Below are 20,124 nucleotides of genomic sequence, written 5' to 3'. Positions count from 1 at the left end.
AGTCTGTGGCAATGTCTAGGAAAAAATATTTTCAAAGTCTTTGGGGAAATGGTTGGAGCCACAAGAATAACTTCTCAGTGTTTGCTGAGTTCTGTGACACTAAGATTAATGTCAGCCTGAAGTCTGAATTTAAAGTCCAATTCCACAGAAACAACCCAAACTGATGCCTAGGAAGAAGGGGAGTAAGGCAGTCTTGAAGAGAAAATCCAAGGGTGAAGGAACTTCTATTCTTCTCCCACGCGTATCGAAAATACTCTAGAGCTGGGGTCTGCAACTTTTCACTATCCAGATCGGTTGCACTAGAAAACCCATTATCCAGCATAGTCAATGTTGGGGGATCACAGGAGTGCAACACATCTGGAGAGCCGCAGTTTGCAGACCCGTGCTCTAGATTGGATCCTATATTCCTAAGTGCCACATTATCTCGGAGCAGCCAGAGATCCGCTGTTGGTTGTGTCGCCTTTGCTGATCATGCACAGGCGAGGGCTATGCTGGCCATCATGCAAAAGAAACAGTAGGCTCGTATTTGGAGGTTCGCAACCTGTGCGATGAGCCTTTCAGCTGTACTTGTTGGGATAAAAGATGAAACCAGAGCTGTCTTCTAGAATAACATTATGGAAGAAAGCAGCTATGGGATGCCTTCAACCCAATGGTAAAGGACTGTTTTATTTCAGCATTGGTGAGGATCTAAGAATGAGAAAACTAGCGAATGACTGTGGCCTTATCTTATTGTTCTTCGAAAGTGTACAAAGACTAATTGTAAGGTATCAGGCAAAGTCCTAAAATGTGTTTTTAATTTCCGAAGGTGATCCTGCGGTATTCGTGAAAAATGGTGGTGTTCTGAATCATATATCCATCTCTTCACTTCCCCAAAAAAGTGATGCCTCTTTAGGTTTTCCCTTGTGTGATTAATGATGATCAGAATGTCAGTATAATTGTATGAATTTTCTAAGAAGTTCCTATTCTTGCAATATTGTGGGCCTTGTATGATTTCTTCATTATTGTGCCAAGATTAAGAAATGTAGCTTTCGGGCCTGATTCACAGCGAGCTTTCCTATGGGATTGCGGCATTGTAAAATGCATCTGTGAATCAGGCCCGTAGTGTTTGTGTGACGTGCATGTCTTTTTTTCTCTCTGTACATTTTTTTTCTCATTCTGATAAAATGTAGACCCCCCACTATCCCCCTCTCCCCTTGAGACCATAAGTATTGGCCTATGGGATATAGCATGTTTGTTCAAGGTGTGCTGTGTTTGTATAACTATGGCACATAGATGGTGGGGTGTGATTTTATGACTGTCTATAGAACTTTTTTCTAAAATAAAGTAGAAGTGAGCACAAAGTAATTAATACATGTGTGATAATGTACTTGTTTGTTTATGCATTTGTTTGCCGCGCCCGCGACCCGGAGGTATCACTGTGCTAGTACCGTTGCAGAAGACATGCAGCATAAGACAGTGTCACAGTATGGTGCGCATTTTAGCAGCTGGGGAGGAATCGGGGGCAGCTAAGTCATACTTGCTGGAGGGCCGCATCTCAATATTACTTTTATAGTTTGACCGAGGTAGTTTCTTCTTTAGTGAGTAACCTCTGTTTGCCAAGCAGGACCTGCGGCGCTCAATGTATTTATACGTTCTTGAACCATCCCTGTTCCTAGGGAGGCCAATCAACCCCATGAAATGTGGCACAGATTCCTGCTCATTCCTGAGGCTGCTGTTGCAGCACTTGTCAACCGCTATTTTAAACTCAGACTTCTAGTCAATGTCTCATGGGAGGATAGCTCAGGAGCAACCCGCTCGCCTTGGAATTACGATGACGTGGAGCAACACAGGTTCGATCCCCGGGTCCGCGCTTAGAAACCTCTGGGTATAAAGCGTGTTATAAATAACCTATTTATTATAAATTATTAATATTTATTATATAAATCATTATTATATTCTAATTATTATTATAAGCATCAGATGTGTCTTGTGAAGACATTCAACCCTTCCAGTGGTCCTTACATGGTTCTGACATTGTCCCCATATCTTCATGCTACTAAACCTATTTTCCCGTCACCCGTCCTATCCGATGCCTGGGCGTCTTCTTGAAGCCTCGTGTCACAGTGAGAATGCTGGTAACTGTAGTGCTTGATTTTTCTTTTTGTAACCCATTTATTTACTACCGTTTAGCCCCTCAGGAAATGCGGGAAAGCCATGTTGCTAACCTGCCCCCAATCAGGAGAGGGCACGTCATAAGTCACATGACTCTTCAGAGAGGATGCATGCACGGCCATAAACCCATGGTAATTTTTTATGGATGTAAATAGCCTGTGAAAATATGCCTGCAACTACCACGTGCTTAGAGGCTGCAGGAACACACTAACTGGCCTCCTGAAACCCAGGGCCAATAATCATTCATAACACAGAGTAAGGGTGAAATACAGCAAATGTTTGCAAGCTCCCCAGCGGGATGACAGACAGACTTCGTCTGTGTCTCACTAGTCCTTTCTTTTTATTAAAATGGGAATTCAGGTCATAATTTCAAGAAAATATTCCACAACTGTAAAATAGGTTGCAGTCAAAAAATAATCAGAGCTTTTAAGTTAATGTACAGCATCAGAAGTATACTCCAGAATCAGCGCTCACCTGGGTTCCTCACAGGGAAAACCAGCTGGGGCGGACTTCCAAGTATAATACGGAACACCCGCTGCCCCGCATGGTGGTTTACGGTACTAAGGGGCATGACACAAAATCTGACAGGCATTGGCCATCACCGGGTACCTCAATAAGACTGTCACACATTCATTGATGGCACCTGTGTAGCACCTAGTGGTGGGGCACAGTGACACATGGGACCACGGGTGATTTAACTGTTAATATGTCAAATATTGAACTAAACAATAAGGTCCCGCGGGGCATCCCTTTGTCTAACATTAAACCTGGAAAGAGGGCACATGGACCCACACTATCACAGATTGGTCCAAATGCACAGCATTAATAAATAGATAAGGGCAGGGGGTTTAAGAAGCATCCAGACTACTCACCCAGATAACCGAAAGGCAATGAAAGGATGCTATGGGTGATCTGTGGGAACCCTTACCCTCCTTGCATACAAATATGAGGGTCTGTGGAAACCCTCACGCTCCATGAACACAAAGAATTAGAGGATGCCTTGTGGGTCTTAAAGAAGCAATCAGCCGTCTAGAGCATGAACAATGTGGCTATGCCTCCTGGTTCTGTGAAAACCCTCACACTCCATGACACAAATTATTAGGGAGGAGTTGGGGGTCTGAGGAAGCCCTCACCTTCTTTGAGCACAAATGAGGGGGTCGTTGGGGATATGTGGAAACCCTCACCCTCTCGGTGCATAACAAAATCTACTCCTTGTTACCCCGCGCCATCAGTGTGTTTCTGAACCCTTACCCCTTAGTCATATTGTACTCAAGACCCACTTCTTCAGTCAGCCTCTCCAGCCTTTATTTTAATTTTCACTGATGTCAGATTCCTGCCGGGATAACTGCCAAATATTCCCCATCTTGAAAGTCATACCAGTTCAGCTATGAGCCAGAGAATGCAACATGCATCGGCATTGTCTGTTGGTGGGGCTACCTCACGTTGTAATGGGAGGGGACTGAGCTGATTTAAAAAGAAAAGCCCTTAGTCCTGGGACGTAATCAGGCCTTGTAATGTCTTAAAAATCCCACTAGACCTGCAGGACAAATTCCTTAGTTTACATACTCGACTTAAGAGAAAAGTACCTGTCCCATGGTGACAGGTGACAACATATTTACTGGTGTTTTCTATTAAATGGTGCACATCACCAAAAGTGAGTACTTTTGTGTGTCTACGAATCCCAGATTTAATGGTATTTTGTTAAATGACAGAATTCCATGACTACTCTTCATGCAGCAAATAGATTTTAAAGTGATTCTCTTTCTTTCATGGACATTGTAAACTGTCTCTTTTTAAAATTGTACAATATACTTTTGTTATTATCACTTTCATTATATATTTTAGTCATAAAAAGAATGTTAAACTTGTCTTCCTTAGCAAAACACATTATCAAAACTTATAATATCCGTATACGTTACCTTTTGAGAGAAGGTTGTATTCCAAAGTGGGCCGAATGGTACAGTCCTATTGCACTCTTTCTTTTAAAATATCCCTATTTGACAAAAAAAGAGAAGGGAACAAACACCAGTGAGGATTCCAGCCTGCTCTGCATAAAATCAAAGAGCATTTTGGAAATATAAGATTGACAACAGACCTTTATATTTGATAAATATGTCTATGAGAAAAGAGTTGTAAGTTTGAATCACTAAGTACATAATGCACACTGGGCCCGGTGCTCATTTTATTGCTCACAACACTCACCCTTGCAATAAAATCTTTGCTACTTTGAACCATGTATGCTGATTCAGACAGCCTTAGTATTTGGATGTTATGCTCCATCATCAGTGTTTTTCACTGCGCACATCAGGACCACACCTTGCCCGTGTGCAGGTGAATGATCACTCCATGTGTCACTCTGGTCCAGAGTGGAAGCCAGCCGGTGGTCAGGGGCCGAACAACCGTGGCATCACTCTACTGGGGTCCATGGGCAGACGGGAGACAATGCTTCCTTTCCATGCACAGAATTGTATGCAGATCTCAGGGTAGGTATGGCTATGCACCAGCTCAGTTCCCAATGCACAGACCTTCTAAGAGAATTGACTACCAGTGGAATGCTAACCATAGAGCGGCTAACTCACTGGGCACGCACTAGCCCATGACAGGGAGCAAGTCTACCACTTCAATACAGTTGAATGCTTCATTTTACAAAGACAGATCAGCCTCAAAGGGCAAGAATTAAAACTTGCTGAATGGTGCTTGTTTAAAATAGAATCTTACAGTGTGTTGAAAATGTTGTGTACAAAGCAAGGCAAGTCGAAGCTTCTTCTGCAAAAGGTACAGCCATTTGTGGTCATGCTTTGAAATGACTAGTGGACAATACGTTGGTGCTTTCCCTCCTGCAAACTCCATTGCTTTATCTAAGGCTAAAAAAAGAACCTGCCGCATCAATTGATTTCAGTTGAAAGGGGCATCTCGCTGCTCAGCGATGACTCCAGCCTTTGGGATCTGCGATATGCTCTCAAAAGGAATGTGTTGTATAAAAAATGCATGAGCTGTGAAGCATGCATGCTTGAAGCGGGTTGGCGCCAAGTGACGCAGAGCTCTGGGCATGCTACATTCATCTGTTACTAGAGAAAAGCGGAGATTCTTGCCTGCAGTGACCTGAAGTTAAAGTCAAACACTTAAAATAACCTTAAGTTTCACAAGTTTTGATATCTCTGGATTACCATGACTTGTGGAGTCATTTATTTGTAGTCTGCTTTCCAATATTAGTACAACCGATCATGGCAAGAACGGCCTTTTGGGCACTCAATTTGTGTGTGTGAGGGCAATTGAGTGGGCGTTTTTCTTGGCTCTTTCACACTTGCTGTCAGTTCTGGCACTTATATGTATCCTTTCTCTATGCAACAAATACTCCCATACAACAAACAACCCAGGCATTGGGCCTCACCCATATGGATACAACAAGCCAGTGCATGCAATCAACCCCCACACCGAGCCAACACACACAGATGCCAGTTTCTCCTGGTTCTGAACCTATCCTCTCATTCTGAGCACCTGGAGACTGCTCCAGTGGTGGTAACGGTGCGCGGTATAAGACAACACAAGATAACAAGAGAATTGCAGTATCTGAACACTTGTTCTGTTTCAGGGAACAGGAGCCCTGCAGCGCTGCGGCTCCTCCTTCTCCCACATATGTGGGTCTGATGTCTATTTCTACTACTCTGTGGTCGGTGGGTGGTTGTGTGCATGTGTGTGCATGCACGCTCATGTTCGCTTTGGTTAGGATACTATGGACCTGATTCACAAAGTGTTTTTTCAATATGAAAATCCCATTTCAAAAAAAGTTTTGTGAATTAGGGCCCACATCAATTTCAGTATAGTATCTCTACAGTGTTGCCTTAGCCTACTTCTTTACTTTCAGGATTTTGTAAGAGCAGCATACTCTATTAATGTCGATGCTGCGGGGCGCTATGTCTGCAAGAATAATCATGCCGCTAGTGCTGCAAATATATCTTTTATTTTACAGTGATATTCCCATGGGCTCTCTTTGATTTAATCTGCAATTCTGCAAAAATAGTCTTTCTTATACGTCAGAGAACAAAGATCTGTTTTTATACATGGATGGTCTCCCTTATATGTTCAAGTGACAGGCTGTTGTTGTTTAGCGAACATAGTTCTTGGTATATTTTTATCCTTGGGCATAGGTTCTGTAAAAAAAAAGTCTTGCAAAGTATTGATGCCTGGGCTTATAGTTTTGAAAGGATAGCACTTCTTGAGGCTCCTTTAGAATTTGTATGCTTTCTGGGTTAGGCGCTTCTCTTAAATTAAATATATAAATAAAATCGCATTAATATTCCAATATAAGGTATTTATTGGTTGTGTTTTCTCATTGGTTGAGATTAGCTGACATGTGTTTCGACCCCCAGTCGTTCTCAAGGCTTACAACATGTTTTTAGCTCTTGTCAAATTCTGTAACATAGGCGTAGTATGGACCCCTTGTTGTCTCTATGGAGGGCCACTGTTGTGATTAATGAGTCCAAAATGTCAGACTTAATTAGTCAGTCGGAGAGCATCTATATGAGGTTTCAAACCTCTGCGAAAATCTGGTGTCCAGTTAGGAGTCACCTTTGGCATGCTGCGTGCAATGTTCCCTTCTGGTTCCTTTCCTCATGGCAGTATTGCAGTGAGGAGAAGCATTATAATTATAATTAATTATTTACAACGCGCTTAATACTGAATGGCTGAATGGTAAAGAACTTTGCATTCTATTGTCTACTTCCTAAGCGCCACGATGCCCCTGGGCTGCTGCGCGCTTTACAAATCTGAATAAATAAATAGATGCAACTTGGACAGCTCCAATGCCATGGACTTCCTTCCAATCCTGTCAGCAGCCATGATTGTAGGATTTTTGGGATGGTGCTCAACGGGTTCAGTATTACCCCAATCCAGACCCTTCTTCAATGGTCTACTCGATGCAAACCGCCTGATGCTTCATATTGCCAGGTCACTAGCAGGCACCAGGTGTGCACTGGGGCTGACCATCAGTCACGATTAAAGAAAGTTCAGAGTTGATTGAGGGTGGTGGGCCTTTACCTACAAGGTGGGCCCGCCACTGAGGAGCATATTGCCATTAGCCCCCTTGTAGATACTTACACGGATGCTAATGTTTTTTTGTTTCTTGTTTGCAAAAGAAAGAAAACGTACCTTTCTCTCGCCACTCAACACCACACACTGCTGTCAGCCAGGAAGTTCATTTTCACTGTTGATGACTGATATGTGTTCGAGATACTGGACCCGCTTCTGGGATGTGTAACACCTCCTCCTCTTCCAACACTACACATCTCCATCCCTCAGGGGTGTAACAAGGATGGCCTCCACCGCAGTAGAAGCAATGGCAACTCCTCCCTCTATCCTGCCGGCACTGACCACGTGTCTCTGACCCACCTCCAAACGCTTTGACTAGTAATTGCATTCATGTCAGTCACTAGGACAAGGGGCAGTGGAATATTACAGATGCCACTTGACATCATATCCAACATTCATTACCTACGTTATCTGATGCACCCGAAACACAGGTTTCGATGAGCAAACACCTTACACATGAACTTAATTAAGTCGTCATGAATCAGCCCTCTCGTGACAAGGGAGCCCAGTAGCAATGTAAGCAATTTGATTACAGCTGTGGATTAAGTCTGATAATGGAACATTTTATCATGCGAGTAAGGATTTAATTAAAGGATAAAAGGTCATTTTTAATATATAAAAGCTTTCCAAAATTGAGAAAATGTTACACCAAGTATTTTGAAGAAATTGCATAAGGCCTTGCGAAAGACTTTTTAGGTGTAAACACGTATATGCTGCTCTCGTTTGTTGCACACAAATACATGTCTCTAAATTGGATTGATGTCATCATTTGTGCTTGCACTATTTCCCTTATGCTTCAATGCTGAATTTGATTAATGGAGTGAAAAACACAGCTCATTTAAGTTGGCATCTTCTGTAAAACCATATTTCAAATAATGCGCCTGATAATGAACATTGCCCTAAGCACATTGGCATCGCACTGAAAACTGCATTCGAATGAACCTGAATGAGGCTGACTACACCGCAATTTTAGAATCATTCGCCATTTTGTTTAACTCCTGTTTCTGTCTCATGTCAAACTGTGTTTTCGGCTGCAGCAGGGAAAGGTGAACTTTGCACTGTGTCAACATGTTGAGGCTGCTGAAGCAGAATGTTTGTCCCGCACAACGAAACGTTTGAGCTGAACTGAACTGCAATTTAGATGTCTGCACCAATAGCTTCATCCTTGTTCAAACAGTGGGCCTGAATGCTGAACAACTAAAACTGTGTGCCTTTGCAGAAACCCATTGTGTTTGTTTCTTGAAACTGGACTTACTTTAAGCTGGAAAACCAACGTTACCATTCTATTTTGTATATGGAAAAACATCTCAAGTGTTTGAAGACAACATTGCTGTATTTGTCATGTGAAATGTGTATGAACCCTAGTAAATTGTTAACTTGGAGAAGGGCTGGACGATGTAACCGGGATTGTGTATGAACGATGCATGCTTTGTAATGTCCAGCACTCTCTCCCCTCACAGTGTCTGTTGGTACACAATGCGAGGTGTTGGTAGCCAGATAGCTATCTGTACAGAAATAAATACAGGTATCTCTGAACTCATGATTGGCGTATTTAATTTTGGTGATACGAAGCCTCGATTTTTCTTTGGTCTTTCAGATGGCACCCAAATAGGGACCCTCAAGATTGATGTCACATCGCTGAAAAAGAGACGCGGCTACCAGACTGGGATCAGAGATTGAAGGGGCCCCTGCAAAGGGAGACACGACTCCTCAGCAGATTGCACTATTCGATCCCTGGACGGTGAGCAAGCGGTTCAGGAGGACATCTTGATGAGGGTCGGCTCTTTGCCGAACTCGCCGGCCACGACAATCCTTTGAAATCCGATCGGACCCTTAGTATCTTTGCAATCAGGTGAGTCGTGCCCCGATTTCTAAGAGTCCTGATATTGGTTTCAGTTTTGTAATTGCGAATACAAACAACACCAGGTAACACCAGTAATCTGACATGCCTGGGAAATTGTCATCCTGTTTCAGGGTAATATTCCACAGAGATAGACAATTTTTGGGACAAGGCCAACTGGCGCCACCCGTTGGGTCACTGGCTTGTTTAATGTACTGTAAGTTCTGTAACGCTCACCTGATTCCCGTAGAGGCGCCGGTCTTGACTGGGCGTATACCGTATCTTCAAAGGTGATGTGTAACACACGGCTGGTTCTTTGGGCTGGACCTCTGTGCACTGTATGTCTGACTCGAAGGGTAAGATGTCTGCAGATAGAAAATATGGGATTAATGAACTGGGTTATTGAATGTCTCTCTCTTCTTCCCTTTGTCTTCTCCTGTAGAACCCGAAAGGTTAACGCTCTCACCTTAGGTAAGTGAACGCCATGCTCTCCATCTGCCTCGGGGCAGGGTGCTGTAACCAGTTTCTTCACTGGATAAGGGGAGCAGGCCTCTTGACTTCAGAGGACTGCTGTCCGTCGTTTACTGCACGAACGGTAAGTTTCGAGTAAATCTAATGTCTTTAAAAGTCTTTAGTAATGATGTCTCTTGTTTTGCAGGGTTCCGGCGATGGCGGATGACGGGCTGAAGTGAGTTGAAGATGGAGCCCGTGTGATGAATAGAAGCGCCTGGAAGCACGTAAGTAAGCGCTTGTTGCCTGCTTCACGATGCGCTCTAACTGTCTTTTTATTTTGCAGGTACAAGTTCGGAGCGGCTGCAGGGTGCCGGAATACCCACTGGGTTAGATGTGGAAAGGAGTAATGGCACGGGAGTATTAAAGTTCCCCAATGTCTTTAAACGCACCTTGTTTTGTCTTTCAGATGCGGGATGCAGCGCCGAAGGCCTCCGGAGCGTGCGAAGAGTTGGTAAGCTTTTGTCTTTCAGATGCCGGAATGCAGTGCGAAGACCTCCGGAGCACACGAAGAGTAGGTAAGCCTTTGTCTTTCAGATGCCGGAATGCAGCGCGAGGCGTTGATGACAGCCGATGGACCAGGTAAGTGAAGCGCTGTCACTGAAGACCGTAATGCTAACCTGTTCTTTCTTGTCTTTATAGGTGTTGCTGAAGACTGGATTCAGGATGGTAAGCCTTTTTCCTTAGGCCCAGGATCAGATGCAGAAGACACGATGAGCGTTCTGCTGCAGAGGATGCAGAATAACGCAAAGCAAGATTCATCCATCGGGTGTGGTTTAAATAGCCTCCTGTAGTGCTTAGGTGTCTCCTTCCACAGCCACGCCTAGGTAAGAAAAGAGTTCCTGCTTTCCAGAAGAGTTCCAGTGTTCTGAACCTAGGGAGTGGCTCCTGCCCCACCCAACAGGAAAAGTAGTTCCAAACAGAAGAGGATCAGAGGCTCAACTGGCAGGCAAGTAAGCAGCATGGTCTGCTGCAGGTAAGTCCACCCAAGCATTATGAGCCCGGCGCTTCCAGCGCTGGGACTGGGCATATTTATGAGCCTGGTGCCACTGGTGCCAGGACTGGGTCCAAAAGGTCCCAATTGGGACTGGTTGGCACTCGGAACCTGGGTTATGGATCTGCTTCCAAGGGAGTTGGGAAAACCCTGACCTTTTGGAAGCAGAGATCATGACAGTACCCCCCCTCAAGGCCCCTCCCAAACCGGGCTTCTCCGGGGGTTTTGGCTTGTCAGGAAATGTTCGGTGAAATCTTTTGATTAGGCGAGGAGCGTGGACATATTCAGCAGGTTCCCAGGATCTCTCTTGGGGGCTGTAGCCTTTCCAGTCAATTAGGTAAAATAGTTTAGATTTGGAGATCTTGGAGTCCAGAATGCTTTTGACTTCAAACTCGAGTTCTCCATCAACTAGGATGGGTTTTGGAGATTTAGTTAGTCGGGTTTGAGGTTGCACGGGTTTTAATAGAGAGACGTGGAAGACCGGATGTATCTTCATGTGCGGGGGCAAGTCCAACTTGACCGCTACTGGGTTTACTATGGTAGTGATGGAATAGGGACCAAGGTATCTTGGGTTGAATGTGCGTGGCCCTTTTAGAGGTAGATATTTGGTGGATAACCAGACTTGATCCCCTACTTGATATTGAGGGGCTTCCTTCCGATGTTGATCTGCTCCTTTCTTGTATTGTTCTTTAGCACTTTGAAGGTGAGAAACAGCTTCCTTAAAGGCTTGGGTGATTGTAGAATGCAGGTAGTCTACTGCTGGTGTTTCAAGATCTTGGAGGGGATCCAACTCCGAGGTTCGAGGGTGACTGCCGTATAAAAGAAAAAACGGGGTTTTCCCAGTTCCCGAATGGACAGAGTTATTGTAGGCATATTCGGCTATCCAAAGGATGTCTTTCCAAGTTTCTTCAGTTTGTTGCAGCATGCAGCGTAAATACTGTTCCAGAGTTTGATTGGTCTTCTCGGTTTGTCCGTCGGTCTGAGGGTGGTGACTGGTCGATAGTCTCACATCAATTTGAGCCGACCGACAGCAACTTCGCCAAAAATGAGAAATAAATTGACTACCTCGATCCGAAATTAGAACCGAAGGAAAACCGTGCAGTCGGACGATGTTTTCGAGAAATTCTCCGGCCAGAGTTGCTGCTGTTGGCAAGCCTTTGAGCGGAATGAAATGCGCCATCTCGGAGAATAAGTCCACGATTACTAGAATCGTATTGTATCCGGAGCATGGAGGTAGATCGGTGATGAAGTCCATAGAAAGCGTATGCCAAGGGCGAGGTGGGATGTCAATAGGGCGTAAGAGGCCTGCTGGTCTTTCCTTTTGACTCTTGTTTTGGGCGCATACTCCACAGGACATTATAAAGTCTCTGATATCTTTTTTCCAAGACGGCCACCAGAAGTAGCGCTTGATCTTTTCTGAGGTCTTGGCCATACCGGTATGTCCTTCCATTAAAGAATCGTGATAACAAGAGATTACTTTTTTCTGTAAATCTGTGCTGGGCAGGTATAATCGTTCTTGGAAATACAATAAGTTGTCCTTTACTGCAAAGTCCTTTCCCTGCAGATGCCAATTCTGTATGTCTGCTGGAGTTACAAGTTGCCTGGCTTTATCCTTAACTTCCTCTATGGATTGTGTGGCGATTACACCCAGAATTCTTTGTTCGGGAATGATTGGTACAGGTTTAGGGTTGATCAAGTGTTCTTCCACTCCCATCCGAGAAAGGGCATCAGCTTTACCGTTTTTTGTACCAGGTCGATAGGTAATTATGAAGTAAAACTCGGCAAAGAATAATGCCCAATGGAGTTGTCTAGAGGATTGGGCTTTCGCGGTTTTCAAATATTGCAGGTTTCGGTGATCCGTAATCACAGTAACGGTGTGTCGGGCCCCCAGCAGATAATGCCGCCAAGCCTTAAAGGCAGACTTGATAGCCAGAAGTTCCTTGTCAGTAATCGTGTAATTGATTTCAGGAGGCGAGAATTTGCGGGTCCAAAATGCCACGGGATGCAACTGATTGGTTACCGGGTCGTTTTGTGATAGAACTGCCCCCATGGCAAGGCTTGAAGCATCAGTTTCCACGATGTAGGGGAGTTCGGGGCGAGGGTGTTTTAAGATTGGTGCAGAGATACATTTAGTCTTCAAATCCTGGAAAGCTTGTTCCGCCTCGGTAGACCATTCAAAACGTTTGTTTTTCTTTAACAAGGCAGTGATGGGCTGGACTATTCGAAAAAATTCGGGGATAAACCTGCGGTAAAAGTTAGCGAAGCCTAACATGCTTTGCACACCTTTTACGGAGGATGGTGATGGCCTTTTGAGAACTGCATCGACCTTCTTTGAATCCATACGCACTCCGCTAGGTGATAATATGAATCCCAAGAATTCAACTTCAGTCACGTTGAAAACACATTTTTCCAACTTAGCGAAAAGTTTGTGTTGACGCAATCTTTCGAGGACCATTTTCACGTGTTTCCGATGTTCAGATTCCGATGAAGAATAAACGAGGATGTCGTCAATGTAAACAACAACACACACATCTATGAGCTCTCTGAGGACATCGTTCATAAAATATTGAAAGGCGGCCGGGGCATTGCAAAGTCCGAAGGGCATGACCTGATATTCAAATAGCCCATATTTGGTGCGGAAGGCCGTCTTCCATTCATCGCCCTCTTTTACTCGTACCAAGTGGTAGGCTCCTCTAAGATCCAGCTTTGTATATATGCATGCTTTTCTGACTTGGTCCAGGAGTTCAGGGATCAAAGGTAACGGATATCTATTCTTGACGGTGATCTGGTTCAGGGAGCGATAATCTATGCAAGTTCTAAGGTCTCCTTCCTTTTTTGGAACGAAGAACAAAGCTGAAGAAGCAGGGGACTTGGAAGGACGAATAAACCCATTTGCCAGGTATTGATCCAGGTATTGTCGAAGGTGAAGGTTCTCAGGCTCGGTGAGGGCATAAATTCTACTACAAGGAGGAGTAGATCCAGGTATCAGGTCTATCTGGCAGTCATAAGACCTATGAGGAGGTAGAGAGTTAGCCTGATCCTTCCGGAAAACATCTTGGTATTCTAGGTATTCGGGAGGTAACTGGGGAGTCTCTGAAGAAATTGCTGCCAGTGCAACACCAGGTGGAGGGTGACAAGTAGAGACACATTCTGGAAACTGGACCGTTCTTGCTTGCCAATCGATCAGAGGATTGTGTTTCTCTAACCAAGGTATTCCTAGAATAATCTGAAACTGAGGAGCCTTGATCACATCGAACACGATCTTCTCATGGTGTCCATCTTGACTTACTAGCGTCACTTCTTGAGTGGTATGCGTTACTGGTCCGGAGGCTAACTCCGTTCCATCCACCGTAGTAATGACGTCCTTTACAGCCTTGGGACAAAGAGTTAGATTCATCCTCAAAACCATTTCATGATCCACATAATTGCCGATGGCACCGCTGTCGACGTACGCTTCAATTGCATGTAATCGATCCGGATTATCAGGGCTAATGAGGACCATAGGTATCACGAAATGCGAGGTCACGGAACTGGTTTTCACGCTCGGCAAGAGGACCTCTATTCTTGTCGGGCGAGGTCGTTTCCCTGCTCAGAGTTTGTAACTTTGGTAACTGCAGCTCCTACTGCCTTCTTGGCAGGTTTCACCGGACAGTCTCGAAGAAAGTGCCCTGAGTTTCCGCAATAGAGACATAATTGCAACTGTTTTCTCCTTTCCCGCTCCTTTTGTGTTAGAGGACCTTTCAGGCCCCCTATTTGCATGGGTTCCCCGGAGTCTACTCCTTTGGAAGGAGTTGGCGGTTTGGAAAATACTCGAGCATCAAACTTGGAACGATCGGCCTTCCTGTTCTGCAGTCTGTGATCTATTTGAACGACTAAGTCTATATAGTCCGAACAATCTTGTGGGGGATTCACTACTTGGGCTAACACATCTTTGAGCTCTCCACGTAGACCTCTATAAAACAGCGTAATCCTTTTGTCCTCAGGCCATTGAGTTTCCACTATCAGTCTGTTGAAAGACGCAATATAAGCCAAAAGGTCTTGATTACCTTGTCTCAACGAAAGAAGCTCATTGTCCAAGGCCTGCCCCTGTGAATGTCTTGCGAACAGTTTTTCCATACTGAGCTGAAAAGCTTGAAAATCATGGAGGACCGGATCATCTTGATTTACTAGAGGGATCGACCAGTCTGCCGCATTGCCACTAAGGTACGAAAGCACGAAAGCTACTTTAGCTTGATCAGTTGGAAAGGCTGCTGGCCGGCATAAGAAATGCAACCGGCACTGATTGATAAATACTGCAAACCTCTTTGGGTCACCAGAAAATCGTTCGGGCGGAGCCAGAGGTACATTCCCAGGTAGGTTGATCTGCACTGGATTCATAGAGGATGTAGAAGGAAGATTTCCCCCAGATGCGGGTAACGGGGTCTGTCCGGCTTGTGACTGTAGCAATTGTCTAGCGAGATCATCTGTTCGCTCCTTGGAAATAATCAGTTCCATTCTTAGAGCGTTCGTTTCCTGACGGGCTGCATGCACTTCTGCCCTTAGTTCCCCAAGTAACTGGGCTAGCTGGTCGGTATCCGAGGTTTCCATAGCGCCTGGACGGGAGTTTTGCGGTAGGCTTTGCGTTCTGTAACGCTCACCTGATTCCCGTAGAGGCGCCGGTCTTGACTGGGCGTATACCGTATCTTCAAAGGTGATGTGTAACACACGGCTGGTTCTTTGGGCTGGACCTCTGTGCACTGTATGTCTGACTCGAAGGGTAAGATGTCTGCAGATAGAAAATATGGGATTAATGAACTGGGTTATTGAATGTCTCTCTCTTCTTCCCTTTGTCTTCTCCTGTAGAACCCGAAAGGTTAACGCTCTCACCTTAGGTAAGTGAACGCCGTGCTCTCCATCTGCCTCGGGGCAGGGTGCTGTAACCAGTTTCTTCACTGGATAAGGGGAGCAGGCCTCTTGACTTCAGAGGACTGCTGTCCGTCGTTTACTGCACGAACGGTAAGTTTCGAGTAATTCTAATGTCTTTAAAAGTCTTTAGTAATGATGTCTCTTGTTTTGCAGGGTTCCGGCGATGGCGGATGACGGGCTGAAGTGAGTTGAAGATGGAGCCCGTGTGATGAATAGAAGCGCCTGGAAGCACATAAGTAAGCGCTTGTTGCCTGCTTCACGATGCGCTCTAACTGTCTTTTTATTTTGCAGGTACAAGTTCGGGGCGGCTGCAGGGTGCCGGAATACCCACTGGGTAAGATGTGGAAAGGAGTAATGGCACGTGAGTATTAAAGTTCCCCAATGTCTTTAAACGCACCTTGTTTTGTCTTTCAGATGCGGGATGCAGCGCCGAAGGCCTCCGGAGCGTGTGAAGAGTTGGTAAGCTTTTGTCTTTCAGATGCCGGAATGCAGTGCGAAGACCTCCGGAGCGCACGAAGAGTAGGTAAGCCTTTGTCTTTCAGATGCCGGAATGCAGCGCGAGGCGTTGATGACAGCCGATGGACCAGGTAAGTGAAGCGCTGTCACTGAAGACCGTAATGCTAACCTGTTCTTTCTTGTCTTTATAGGTGTTGCTGAAGACTGGATTCAGGATGGTAAGCCTTTTTCCTTAGGCCCAGGATCAGATGCAGAAGACACGATGAGCGTTCTGCTGCAGAGGATGCAGAATAACGCAAAGCAAGATTCATCCATCGGGTGTGGTTTAAATAGCCTCCTGTAGTGCTTAGGTGTCTCCTTCCACAGCCACGCCTAGGTAAGAAAAGAGTTCCTGCTTTCCAGAAGAGTTCCAGTGTTCTGAACCTAGGGAGTGGCTCCTGCCCCACCCAACAGGAAAAGTAGTTCCAAGCAGAAGAGGATCAGAGGCTCAACTGGCAGGCAAGTAAGCAGCATGGTCTGCTGCAGGTAAGTCCACCCAAGCATTATGAGCCCAGCGCTTCCAGCGCTGGGACTGGGCATATTTATGAGCCTGGTGCCACTGGCGCCAGGACTGGGTCCAAAAGGTCCCAATTGGGACTGGTTGGCACTCGGAACCTGGGTTATGGATCTGCTTCCAAGGGAGTTGGGAAAACCCTGACCTTTTGGAAGCAGAGATCATGACAGTATGGCCTAGGAGTTATCGTATTTAATGATTTTTGGCACAGACAAAATAGACATGTTTCTGAACTTCAGTGGCCAGTTTATGGCAGTTTTGAAATTGCCCGCCTAGAGTATTTAGAATCGATATTGTTGAAGAAAAAGGCTAGGCCTGCAGCATTTGATGCAATTAAAGAATGGAGAAAGGAAGCTATGCAGCAACTTAAAAGTAAAGAAAAGCATGCACGTAGACACATGACGAATACTGAAAAAGCATTATTGCATGATCAGCAGAAACAGTCAGAATCTATCAGAAGTATGGATAGGGCTTTCTCACTTAATGTGCAGAAGATATATCGGTCTCAGGATTTGTATACATCACATGAACTAATTAACAAATTGTTGAATTAACTTAGAACTGTTGCAACGGAACCTCCTCCTTATGTGCCTCCTCCTGTTGTAGTTCCTCCTCTTCCTGTTGTTGTTCCTCTTCATGTTGTTGCTCCTCCTCATGCACCTCCATGCTTACCGACAGTTGCTGTCCCCTTAATTCCGTCTCCACCGCCAGCGGTAGTGTCTCCGCTCCCTATTGAGCAAGATTTGTCTGAACTTTCCTTACCAAGTGGTTCTCCTCCACTTATAGTAGTTGAAGGGATGGGAGCGGATTCAAGAATAGTGACTTGTGGTACAGTATCTAAAGCTAAAAAAAGAGAATTGCATACATGGGCTAAAAAATATATAGAGGAGGGCGACAAATCAGCTGTTTTAGTTGCAATTTCTGTCCAAGAAAGTATTAGAACAAATGGGAACTCATTTAGCTGATATATGGAGTGATTTGACGGACATGAATGTCCCACAGGGGTTGAGGGATTTGAATGTCCTAGCCGGCTCAAGGGACACTGTGGAGAAAGTACATGAGCATGTTGAGAAGGTATTTGAGTTTAAAAGGGAGCTAGATTTGTTACAGAAAGATGAATTGGATGGTAATGGATGGGAAGCCTCATATGTGCAGAAATGATTTCTTCTTCCATTGAAACCAATTAGTGAAGGAATGTGCATCTGCACAAGAGACTCTCTTAGATGGATTTCGGATGTTTCAATTTCTCCCATTGAAGTGCATGACACGTTTAGTCAGTATGCTCCGGCAATGCAAAGGAAAGTGTTACAGGTGATGGTAGAGTATCTACAAAATGAGTTTATGAAAAGAAATGTTTCTTGTCCCTCAGATTTGATGGTCATTTATTGGAAAGCATTTTCGCCCGATACTGCTTTAACTACTTTGTCACTCAATTTAGCTTTGTTGCTTAATAAACATTAAGATTTGTCTATTTTTCAATTGCCAATGAGGGAGTTCCCCCCACATTTGTTCCGAAAGTAGAAATTCCAGCTGATGCTGCAGCAGGAACACCTGCTACTACTATTAAAGCATATTATGTCTCAGTTTGTTCATGTCCCATTTTCTAGACAGGAAGTGAATACCATTAGACAACCAATTCCAGATATTAGGAAGAATCCACCAGAATGTTATAAAGAAATGAAATCTGTTTTGCATTTGTCAGTTTTCACACTGGGTGATATAGATTTGCTGTTTGCTGTGATCCTTCCTGCTGATTTATGGAAGCAGATTAGAATTGTAGATGATCAGGCTGGGAGGGGTGATACATGGGATAACTTAGTACGAATAGATGGGGAAAGGAAGGCTGATGAGAAACCGCCACAAGTGCTACTGAGGTTGCCAGACAGAATAGTAGCTAAATTGAAAACTCTGGTTCCTGAGAAAAGAATCATACGGGATAAACTTACGGCTTCCATACAATTGAAGTCAGAGGGTGCAACTGAATATTTTAATAGATTTGAACAAGTATTTTCATATTTTAGAGGTCAAGACTTGAGTACAGAGTCAGGAAAAAGTCTATTTGTAAACCAGTTTGTGTGTGGATTGTTGCCTGAAATCCAATCACAGATTATGACTTCTGAAAGCGCTTGGCAAACAAAATCACAATCTGAAGTATAACATATGGCTCAGTACTATGAAAATAGAGTTACTACAGAGAGGGAGAGAGTGGAAAAGAAGAAGGGAGACTTGAAAACTAGAGTATTGTTGCAGCAGATTGCTAGAGGAGCCAGAGGTGGGAATGCACAGTTTAGAGGTCAATTTACAACACAGAGTAATGCACAACTGGGTCCTGTACACATGAACCAATGTGCATATTGTAGACAGGAAGTCCATTGGCGAGCACAATGCCTAATCCTTCAGCAGAGATCGAATAGTACATATGGTGCCATGGGTAGACTATCCAGGCCGTCTGGGGGTGGGGGTTCCTGGTAGAAGTCAGTTTGCACAGAATCCACAGATAATCCTTCGACTGTCAATTTTTTTGAGGAGCTTGCATTTGATGATATATTGTTCCGCTAGCACAGCCCTAAGCAGAGTCTGGAACCGGTACCTATTCCCGTCGTTCAGAAAGGGCCCTGCGTTGAAATGAAGGTGGGGAAAAGGGAGCATCTATTTTTGATAGATAAAGGAGCACAAAAGTGTTTGATTGATCATTCACAGGTTCCAGATATTCCACTGTCAGGGCAGAGCAACATTTCTGTAGGGTTCTCTGGTACACCAGTGGTTAGTCCGGTCTCTCAGTACTGATTTCACTGGGGCCGTTCGCTGATTCATGTCCATTTCTTTTGATGACAAATTGTGGGGAAAATGTGTTGGGATTAAATTTATTAAAAGAATTTAATGCTGTCATGAATGCTGTCATTTACTGTTCTCTGGATGGAGTGCATTTAACTAATTTGAACTTCAGTTCCACAATTTTTGTCTAGATCTTTACCGCCTGAATTGAATAAGGTTCCGACATGTCTATGGGCAGTTAATGACAATGACGTTGGCATTTTACAAATTGAACCAGTGAAAATTGTGTTGAAACCAGGTGTTATATTGCCACATATTCCGCAGTATAAGATTTCGGTTGAAGGTGAACAGGCTTTGAAGAGTATTATTTCTGATTTTGTACATATTGGTCTGATTGAGAAAATTGCAGGGATCGTGTGTAATGGTCTGATTCTACCAGTTTATAAAAAAAGGGGATAATGCGATTCCTTTTCAGTTCATTATTGATTTGCGTGCCATTAATAAGGTTGTTGCTCCACAGTTTCCAGTTGTACCTGATGTTACTACAATATTGACAATGATTCCAGCCACAGCTACACATTTTAGTGTTGTGGATTTGAAAAATGTTTTTTTCAGTATTCCTGTACACGTTGAAAGCAGATATTTGTTTGCGTTCACCCTAGGGACGCCAGTTTACATTCACTAGTGTGGCACAAGGGTACACTGAGAGTCCAAGCATCTATAGTACAGCATAGAAAGAACAACTTGATACGCTTGAGTTACCTTCTACTTGCACATTGTTGCAGTATGTAGACAATTTGCTTCTAGCTGCAGATTCTGAAGCTGCTTGCAAGGAGGGCACTGTGTTTCTGC

The 20,124-nt window shown here is 44.4% G+C and overlaps 1 long non-coding RNA gene across 1 annotated transcript in view; it reads left to right on the top strand.

Moving 5' to 3' along the window:
• Positions 1-20,124, top strand: part of LOC138504845 (uncharacterized) — a 230,811-nt gene that overhangs the window by 24,701 nt on the left and 185,986 nt on the right. The gene's annotated exons all lie outside the window — the stretch shown is intronic.

The sequence above is a fragment of the Ambystoma mexicanum genome, chromosome 11 (assembly GCF_040938575.1).
Source record: "Ambystoma mexicanum isolate Mex_15411 chromosome 11, UKY_AmexF1_1, whole genome shotgun sequence".
NCBI classification, from domain to species: Eukaryota; Metazoa; Chordata; class Amphibia; order Caudata; family Ambystomatidae; genus Ambystoma; species Ambystoma mexicanum.
The sequence above is the reverse complement of the archived record's forward strand: the minus strand, read 5'-3'. Positions and strand labels throughout refer to the sequence as shown.